Here is an 11,536-nt window from a genome sequence, read left to right as displayed (position 1 = left end):
TAGTGATTTTTGTAATAAAATGTATGTATTATTCTTACTATATTAACCAGTTAGGATCATTATAAACTTCAGAATGTTGTTCTTCTGCAATTATTATTAATTCTCACAGTTTCTTGGTTTAATCATCATCATGGACTCTTTAATAAATAACTAAAAACAGTTTTTGTTTTATCTAATTTATTGTTTAGTAGGAGTTTTATACAATATTGTGCAAAAGAGTTAGAACAAGTGAATAATGTGTCATTATTTCTATTCTGTGAGGCTAATTTATTTCATGTCATTACAGAACATAAATTTGAACACTATGCTTCACTGACCCTTGATAACAACTGAATCAGCCAGGGTGAGAATACTTTTCGTTCTTTAGAATTTCCATATACTTTTATCAAGGGAATGTCATAAAGGTTCTGCTTTAATGAACATATTGATCAAATTTAGGGTCTGAAATAACTGTAATGGTACCTCTAGAGTATCTTAACTGTACAGAAAGAAGTTAGCAAGGAGCTAACATATAGTACCGTTAGACGCTAGAAGAAACTAACTGAACAGTACTTTCCAAACACTCTCTAGTACATCTTATATTGTGAGACCAAGAAAGGCAAATTTTAAAATAGAAACGAAAAAGGTAGAACATTTAAACTTAATGATACTTATATTAAGTATCTTCGTTTATGTGTATGGTTTATGTGTATGTGTATGGTTTATGTGGAACAGAATGAAGACTACCACTGATCTCAAGCATGAAATAAACGACCAAATTTCTGTAACAAATTTCAGAAAAGTGTTTGTTTGTTTGGAATTATGCACAAAGCTACACAAAGAGCTATATTCTGCCCATTCGATATTCGAGTATCGAATCCCGATTTTTAGCATATAGCTGGACCAGTGTGGGGCTCAGAAAAGTGTCCAGATCTGCAGTATCAAAAAAACTAAAATAAAATGGAATATTTTCTCGTGTAGCAGTTTTAAAAAAAATCTTTATTTTGATCTCCAAATATTGTCAAGAGATTGAAATTTGCTAAAATGTATTAAAATTGGACTGTTAATGGTTGGAAAGGGGTGTTATGGATGGATGAATCCAAGAGTGAAATGTTTAGTTTAAGCATAAGTTGTATGTTTGACGGAAGCAATGGGAAAGATACTTTCCTCAATGCATAGTACCTATCATGAAGAATGGAAGAGGCAGTGTGATAGTTTTGGGTGATTGTCTGGTGAGACGACTCGAGATATTTGTAAAATAGATGGAATAATGGATCAGCGCAAGTACCATCAGATAACGATCCGTCATGGTATACATGGTGGTTTGTGAATTATTGGTAAAGGCTTCTACTATCAAGAACATATTGAACTCAAACACTCATCCAGCCTATGCAGAAATTATTTAGTTAAAAAAAAGCTGTTAAAATAATTCAAATAATGCATTAGTCCCCACAGAATCCCGATCTCAACCCAATTGTACAAATCTAGGATTTGACACTTGATAAATCGAAAGTTACTTTTTTTTTGGAATGTATTAGAAACATTTGGAATAAAATGACAAAGGGAAACACCCTCATTAAATATGTTACAACAATGCTTTACTTGTTAAACAAAATGAGAACGTACAAAATATTAAAATTTTGCTGAACTGAAGCACTTCCGTTAAGTTTCTGTTGTACTAAATATGAAGATTAATTAAATATTGATGTTTCTTTTGTGATTTACCTTTTATTGTTTTTTGAAAGTGGCCTGAAATCTAAATTTGATGTTTTTCTAACACGTTTGTACATTACTGTATATACTTATTGATTGTACTGACTATTGAATTAAAACTCTGAAATTAAAAAAACGAAAAATTAAATTTCTTTCTAGGAAAGAAAACTAAAAAGAAATAATAAGTGACAAATAAATATTAAACTAATGTTGTGGAATACTAAAACTGAATATAAACGTAAGTTATTTAGATGCCGTTTTTATTTTTCAAGACAGCTTCTAGAGCAATGGTTATGTAGGTTATTCAAGCAGAAAGGACTACATTGCATTGGGAAAAAGTCTGAAGTCACAGGCGTAAGATAGAATAGTTTGTCTGTTTCGAATTTCGCACGAAGCTGCACGAAGGCTATCTGCGTTAGCCGTTCCTAATTTAGCAAAGCAAACCTAGAGGAAAGGCAGCTAGTCATCATTACCCATCGCCAATTTTTGGGCTTCTCTTTCACTAACAATAAGTGCGATTGACCTATATTATATCGCCCCCACGGCTGAAAGGGCGAGCATGTTTGATGCGACGCGGATGTTAAGGTTAAATCCACGATTCTAAGATCGATTAAGATTAAGATTCGAACGCCTTAACCACCTGGTTATGTCGGTCCGGATAGAATGGACACAAAAATAACTGATTCCAGCTTAACATATAAGTTTGTCAAAAGATATTGACAAATATTGTATTGCTATATCAACTTCGATTGACCGATGTATCATAACGCTCCCACGGCTGAAAGAGCGAACATGTTTGATGCGACGGGAATTCGAACCTGTGGCCCTCAGATTACGGGCCTCTCATTTCTAAAAGAGCTATTGACTTTACATATACGTGTTCGAATTCTCGTACCAACAAACATGCTCGCCCTTTAAGCAGTATGGGCGTTATAATGTTACGGTGAGTTGATGCCTCAGTCGTGATGCTCATGTAAAAGTGTGGTTAACATTTTTTTTTTATAAATTTTTCACTCAAGCGTCTTAACCACTTGTCTATGTCGGGCCTCTTTTATAATGTAAGAGTTCAAACATTAATAATTAGTTAACGAAAATAATAAACATTTTATAGCTCTGTCAAGATAAAGACGTTTTGTGTTTTCACTGTATTTTCTTATTTTGTCCGAAAATTAATTTAGTTGTCAAGTATAAGAGGAAATTATATGAAGCTATCAACTTGGTAAGAAAACTGCTGAGTTGAGCGTACAGAAAATATGTTTGAGTGTAACAATATTGCGTGCTGTCAGCGCCGATCATAGCTTAACTCACACCCCTACGAAGAAACGAAGGCTGCATCTCCTCACACTATAGATCCTCCAAGTATTCGAAGCCCTAGGAAACCACATAAGTTACCTATCCTTATCGATGGTCTTGTGTGCTGTACTAATTTATGAATATATGGAAATATAAAGTTAATGCTTTAGTGATGTAAATTTTATGATAAACAAAGGAGATTGTAGATTAACAGCATCTTGAAAACGAGGTTTTAAATTTCATATAAAGAGATAATAAACAAAAAGTATTATAAATAAAGAACACATTAATGAAAATTAATACAAACTATAGTTGTAATCTCTAATTACTCCAACATTGTAGATTATCGCCTGTAGTTTTGTTTGTTTGTCCAGGTGCGACATATTTTGTTTATGACGTGAAAATATACATCAAATGTTGTAAATATTCCCAATGAAGACGTGTCTATTTCTCACTCGATAATAAAACCCTCTGAAGTTATTTCATTAATGTTTAACCCCCGAAGTATTTTCTAATTACTTTTTTGTCATTTTGTAGCATCTGTTTAATATAATTACCAAACAAAATGAAAAATAAATCCACTTTTTATTCTTGTTCAGCTGGTAAGAAAACAGTCGTTTATCGATGTTTTTAGAAATTTTCATCCAATTGTAAAGTGATGATTTATATTTATTGGAATCTACCATCCAGTTTTGTTTCTAATGAGTTTTTTCTTCTCTATTAAAATTGTTCTTATGACTATTTCTTCCAAACGTGTCATCATGTCGCAGCATATGGTAGTCTCAGATTTTTTTGGTTGGAATTAAGCACTAAGCTACACAATGGGCTGTCTGTACTTTGCCCACCACTGTGAATCGAAACCCTGTTTTTAGCGTTGTGAATCCGCAGACATACCACTGTGCCACTGGAGGGCAGGTGGTCTCAGAAGTTACGAATGGAGCATAGCTACAGGTAAGGCTTAAATATGATCAGATATAGCATACTATAAATTACTTGCACAAACATAAAGTGATTAGGGCAGTGATGTATAGTCTCTCGAGAAAATAACTAGCCAGAGCTCCTGTGGGTGGACAAAGGAATCTAATAGAAATTTAAGACGAGAAACTACAGATATGAGAATAATATATTAACATAATATATTATGACTCTTTTCATGGTTGCTCAGCACGACCAGGTGGTTAAGACTCGTAATCTGAGGATCGCATATTCAAATTATCGTCATACCAAACATGCTCACCCCTTAAGCCGTGGGAACGTTGTAACGTAATGGTCAATCCCACTATTCGTTAGTAAGAGAATAGCCCAAGAGTTGGCGGTGGGTGTTGATGTCTAGCTGCTTTGCATCTAGTCTTACAGTGCTAAATTAGGAACGGCTAACGCAGATAGTCCTCGTGTAGGTTTGCGCGAAATTCAAAACCAACAAACAAACCTTTCTCGGTCCTTACTTATAGTTGGAAATATATTTTTGCGAAGGTTATCAAAACCATGCACTCGAGAAAGCCTCAGACTTCATATATTGGATCTTCTTACCCTGAAAAAGTATCTTCAAACATATTAGTTCAAACCTCCTTATATATATTATTTGTAATGAAACGGACACGTAACATTCATCGCAATACTTTAGTGGCTTGGCATTCAAGGCTGACCCTGAAGACCTACTCATAAACCCAAAGTTTACACTTTTGTTTAAAGACAACTAAATTACTTACATCCCATCTCAGCTTGATAAAAATGATGTTCGTAATCAAGTATATTGACACAGACGAGAAAAAAGCAACTTTGGGATTATAATTATAACAAATAGAAATAATGTTTAATGCTTAAGTACCGAGTCTAAGAGTTATATCACCAAGTCCCTCAATTATAGGTATCAACTTCTTACTTCCTTCATCTAACAAACAACTCACGAAGATCAGTTACGATACTAGTACCGTCACTGATTAACAAGGCTAGAAAAGGTAGTGAGACATATTTCAATTAGACGAGTGTTTTATACAGAGTTTTACCACTGTTTAGAGGAAACTGCTAGATTAAAGGAGCTATAAGTTAACGAGCATGCTTTGATTGCTCTTCGCTTCTGGCTTAGCTTCATTATCAATGAAGTCCACACCATACAAACGCTACTCTCAATGTACCTTCCACATTGTAGCGATTAGAGGAACGACTAACTAGCACTGTTATTGTTTAACACGTTTCTTTTCGAAATCTTATATCTCATTAATTGTCAGTACCATTTCAAACAACATATCACTACATTTATTTTATTGTTATCATTACTCTTGAATGTAAATTAGACTTAAAATGATCATCTGTAATATATTACGACTGTCTTATCGATATTTACTTGTAGTTGCAAATATATTTTTGTGAATGCTATCAAAATTATACACTCAAAAAGGCTCAGATTTGCAAAATACTGGAGAAACAAAACTTTTTCTGCTATATAATATCTTTACAGATACATTTAGTTTTCTAACAAACCACGAACCGTATAATGCAGGCAGGCTAACTATCTTACGTCGTGTGAATAATGAAGTTTACCTGAACTAAGTGCTTTTAATATAACCACAGCACTGAGAATATACAACTTAAGGTATTGTAAAACCAGTCAAATTCTTTTTTTTTTTCAACAAATTTAACATATTTTTTGGATATGTTTAAATGAAATTACCTACTTAAATTTGAGAAATTAGAGCAAACTCAGACTAAGAACTGAAAATGCATCGAAAATGTAATCAAATTTTTAGTTCTCACTCTACTTAAAATGTTACCCTTGACTAAATATAACGTCTTGGTTTGTTATAAATGATTACATTCTGAAGACTGCGTTGCTCAGTATATAACAGAAACGAATACAAAGCAAAATATAACTTCAGCTGCGTTCTGAGTTTGTTTTTTATAAAAGTTTTAGCACAGTTATTCATTTACGTTATTCTACGTTAGTACAAAATAAACATAGACATTATATTATTACATTAAATAAAAACTTTTGTATTTTTTTATTTTATTCTGTCTGATGCAAACACAGGACTGCAATGGATTTGTCTTGAAATGTTGACATGTTCTACAGTAATTCCTATACGCTGATTCCGAAAATGATATTCATTTTTCTACATCACGTACAGATTTTTTTACAAAACGTTACAAGTATCTTTATATGTGTGAATTATTTTCATTGAAATTTGGTCATATTTTGTTATGCTTAAAATGTTAACAACTACTGACTATAGATTTTTCTAGATCAATCGCGATGTGAAAGTCTTATCGATAGTTCTAGAACCCAAAAATAACAAAAATATTATTAAAAAATGTTCGATATGGTAAACGAAACGATAATTTGATCTAAGTAAGAAATGTTTTTCTCCTTGATTTGTAAAAAATTCTTGCGTGCTAGAAAAAATAAATATTATTTTCAAATCTGCGTAGCTGAATTTTAGAAATCCATTATTAAAACCAAAACAATTTAAATTCTCAGGCATGTGTATTTACCAAATAAATCCAAGTGTTAACACGCATACAATAAAACAATTATATTTAACAACCCCTAAGTTATTTTCTTATGAATTATTCACTTGGTAAGGTTAACAGTAGTAAGTAACACAACAAGCAGTTAAACTTTGAAATATATCTGCAGGAAGTTTTATAATAATGTTCCTGACGAGTCGGCAATTAACGAGTACGGTAAATTCATCGTTATTTGTTGTTTGTTTCTTGAATTTCGCGCAAAGCTACACGAGGGTTATCTGCGCTAGCCGTCCCTAATTTAGCAGCGAAAGACTAGAGGGTAAGCAGCTAGTCATCACCACCCACCGCCAACTCTTGGGTTACTCCTTCACCAACAAGTAGTGGGATAGACCGTCACGTTATAACGCCCCCACAGCTGAAAGGGCAAGGATGTTTGGTGTGACGGAGATTCGAACCCGTAACCCTCAGATTACGAGTCGAGTGCCTTAACCACCTGGTCATGCCAGGCCTTTATTTGTTGCTTGTGATAGTTATTTGCACAAAGAACATAAAACATCTTATAACTACAACTATAAGTAACAATGTGATTTAACTAGAATTATTTGTATACAAGAATACTAAAATATTTTCTTTGGATCAAACTATTCCAAATCATTTAGCATATCCTATTAAAATGTATAATACTTATTTTATTTAATAAAATGAATATAATATTTCAATGAAAATTTACAACGCATGAACTTCAAATTGGTGAAACAGCTGAATAAAGTACAGTCAATTCCCGTATTTATGGATGGTTAAGCCTTTCAAACATTTTATCTGAACAGTTTTCCGACAGTTTATACAAATACAACTTTTGATCTGTACAAAGTACTTTGCAGTTTTTATTTGTCTGGTAAAAATCGACGTCTTTTGGATTTATCTACATTAAAGAATATCAAATACAGTCTTTCGTAAAACCCCACAGAAAACTTTATAAGCTGATAACTAGTGGCAGCGTTTACGAATGTCACAGAATATTTTTTTTTTTTAAAAAATCTATAACAAATATAACTTAGACATGTCTTGAAAGCACTCCAAAACAAATCATGTTTTGATCTCAAATTATGAAGACGATTTATACATGAAACTATTTAAAATGAGTTTGAAAAACATTTTACCGTACGTTTGGAATCTTTCTAAGTAATATATCCCAGTTTATTCAACTTGTTTTGCTATGCTATCCCGTTTATTCAACTTGTTTTGTTGCATAGCAACCAACTAACTTTGTTTTTCAGTCAAATATTTTTTTACTGCAAAGAACTAAGTAGAACTGTACAAACGGAAAGAAAGAGTAAGTTTTATATAAATAATGAATTAAGTTTGTATCTCAAGATGTGTAGTAAAACTTTTATTAAAATAAAGTGGAGAACAACGTTTCGACCTTCTTAGGTCATCTTCATCAGGAATGAATTAAGTTAACTCTATGCATGTGTGATAAAGAATATATATAATTTCATCCAGATGGCATTTAATGTCAGTTATTTACGATAGTTGAACATATGGAATTCACAACTAATTTCGGGCGAAACGGTTAAGTGAATATTCATTCAGAAATAAGCATTCCCTTATTAACTATTTCAGGTGTAATTCACAAGAATATGTATTAATTAGATAACTGTAAAGATAGAATTGTCAAATTTAAATTTAGTCGCTATTTATTTGCTTTGGCGTTTTCCACAGAGACATCAGTTTATAGTTAATATCTTTATTTCATTCATTTGAGTTGACTTGAATTTTACATAAAGTGACTTTGACCGAATTTACATTATGAGAACAGTCAACAAAGGTAAGCTTCCGTCAGTGGCTCAGCGGAAAGTCTTGAAGCTTATAATGATAAAACTTTGGTTTCGATACCTCTGTTAAGCACAGTACAGATAGCTCATTGTGTAGCTTTGTGCTTAGCATCAAACAAACATTCAGCTACTGCTTTTTATTATTCGTATCCTTCATGCTATAATTCATGGAGAAATGTTATAATAATATATATTGATTATGTGTAATTAATTACATGCAACTATATAATGTACAATTCTACGTTATGTATGCTATTTAAATGTAGAAATATTATTGAAAAACAATAATCTACCTTTTATAAAAAAAATAATTTGGAATATAAATGACAGCTGAAGAAGCTACTCATCGATTTTTAACTTGTGGAAGATGCATGGAACTACGTGTGTGTATGCGTTTGTTTTAAAGCAGAGCCACATACGGCTATCTGCAGTGTCTAAGGCAGGGAATGAACCCCGAACTTTAGCGAGACTACGCCGAAAGAGTACAGGGTAATTATTATTTTTCATTTTAAACAGACTTTTTATTTTATAATAGGGGGCCCGGCATGGCCTAGCGCGTAAGGCGTGCGACTCGTAATCCGAGGGTCGCGGTTTCGCGCCCGCGTCGCGCTAAACATGCTCGCCCTCCCAGCCATGGGGGTGTATAATGTGACGGTCAATCCCACTATTCGTTGGTAAAGAGTAGCCCAAGAGTTGGCGGTGGGTGGTGATGACTAGCTGCCTTCCCTCTAGTCTTACACTGCTAAATTAGGGACGGCTAGCACACATAGCCCTCGAGTAGCTTTGTGCGAATTCCCAAACAAATTTTATAATAGAATATAATTAAAATTATTAACTTAAAACAGGGAATAAGGATCATCAAAATAGGTACAGAAACAAGTTGAATCAAAATAAAAATATTATATTTTTCAAGCCTACGACTATGAGCTCTAATAATTAAACACACTATTATTTTCGCAAGCTACAACTCCCTATTTTGACAAAAATTAATCAGTACTGTAGACATCTTTACTTTTTTTTAGAGTCTCTAGTTGTAGGCTTGAAAATATAATCTTTGCAGTTAGATTCAACTTGTTTCTGTACCTATTTTAATTATCTCTATTCCCCGTTTTAAATCAACAACTTGTAGTTATACAGTATTATATAACAATAAGGTGTGTTTGGAATGTAGAATAACAACTGCGTTAAACAAACTAGGCTAGAAATAGTGTCTACTTTATATTTTCAAGCAACAGTTCTCACTCCATGTCTACAATACTTATTAATTTTAGCCAAAATAGGAATTTGTTGCTCGAAAATAATAGAGACACTATACGCTATTTGCAGAGAGTTTATTTAATGTTTTTAGATACCCTTAATTGTAGGCTTGAAAACAAAATATTTGCGTTTTGATATACCCCTTGTTCCTATACTTTTGTTTAATGATCCCTGGTTACTTTTTTACATTATCAATTTTTAATTATTTTGTTTTTTAATATTTTTTTATGTCCATGTATGGAGCATGACTTTCAATCTACATGTGTGCACATTCATTCAGTTGAATGTTACGTGTTTTTCCACAGTTTACTATTGCGTTGATATTTTCTCCACCCAACCATTATTTACTGAGCCGTGTGGTTTTGTATCAGCACGCGTTTAACAAGTGAAATATGAAAATTAGTGGAATAAAAACCCAATTAACAAGAATAAAAAATACATACTATGGCAGTCGTCTACTGTTAGAACACTCACTGAAATAGTCGCAGAGAACTACCTAGAGACAAAGTACAACAGTGAACTCAAAAAATGATGAATCATCAATGTGCCAATTTCCAATTAGTGTGCAATAAATTGTATAATTATTTCCCAATCAATGCGCATTAGTAAAATGCCGCATTTTTCAATGGCTGAAACTGAGAGACTTAGAGAAATTCTTCATGGCAAAAAATCAAAGGCGCTTGAATTCATTTTAAAACTATTATATAACATACTCAATGCTACATTCATTACTATTGTTCACTTATTACTCTAATAAAAGAAAGCGTTTCCGGATAGTATAAAACGGAATATTTCTGAGCTTCGAAGAGCTTACTTATGCTGGTAGCGAAGAAGTTAGAGTAGGAGTATATTTGGTAGCTGTGCATAGCTTATCAAGCAGCCATTTTGGCTGTAGGCTTCGGTGTTTTAATGGCTTCGAAGAGCAACATGGACAGAAGCAATGGAAAACTGACAACATTTATTCTTCTCTTTCAAGAATCAACATGGTAATAATCCTATAACTAGCGCAGGAGTTGTTTTATTACAGGTTCGGTGAAGTTTGAATAAAATACTCATAACCGTTTTTTCTGTAGGCTTGTGATACAAGAATAACATGAATAATAATAATGTGAATAGCAAATGAATTAACTTTGTTTAACAATCGAAAAATCAACGTTTTTACTGTTATCAATAATATCGCAGTTTTAACCATTGAAATAGAAGATCTTGAATGTTGTTTCAAAGAACAATAGATGGTTTTTGCCTGTATATTCTGCCACAATTTTGTGAAATTCTTAGGCGATTTTTTATCATGATCGCCATCGTGGTTCATGGTGATTTATTAACATTATTAAACAGGAACCTCAGCTTCATGAGGAAATTAGTATGAAAATATGAATATGTCAATTTCTCAGAAAAAAACCTTTCATGTAATGAAGTATGCAGTTTCTCTAAATGTACAGCAAATAAATTAGATCATCTCATTCAACAAGCAGCCAAAAGCTGAGTTGTTAACCATATGTACAAAAATCTATGAAAGGAAATGCTTGTTTGTTGCTTGTCAACAAACTTACTTGCTTATATGTAACATTAAATACAACTATGATCGGCAAAAAATAGGTTGTTAGCCTACTGAATGTACGGTTACCACCAAATCATATAATTTTGTCGTGTACGATCGTATTACGCACACGTTATTTTCTACGATAGTATATTAGAAATACAAATGACGTTATGTAACTTACTGTGCATGTAACAAATATGTTTTAAGAAAAGAGCCCTTTTCTTAAAAGAGAAAAAAAATGTATGTTCGTTTTTAAAACGATTAAACGAAAGTTTCACACAACTTCAGGCTAATAAGGGTTCTATCGTCAAATATTTTAGAGGTAGCACTTAAACAGGTCATTCCAACAAATACAGTTGATTAATTATGTAGAAACATTTCTCACCGGAACAAAACTTGTAGTTGAGAGTTGGAGAGACAAATACACAGTAATAATTTTTTTTTTGTGAAA

This window comes from Tachypleus tridentatus, chromosome 11 (assembly GCF_004210375.1).
Source record: "Tachypleus tridentatus isolate NWPU-2018 chromosome 11, ASM421037v1, whole genome shotgun sequence".
In the NCBI taxonomy this organism is placed as follows: Eukaryota; Metazoa; Arthropoda; class Merostomata; order Xiphosura; family Limulidae; genus Tachypleus; species Tachypleus tridentatus.
This window is presented reverse-complemented; position numbering follows the sequence as displayed.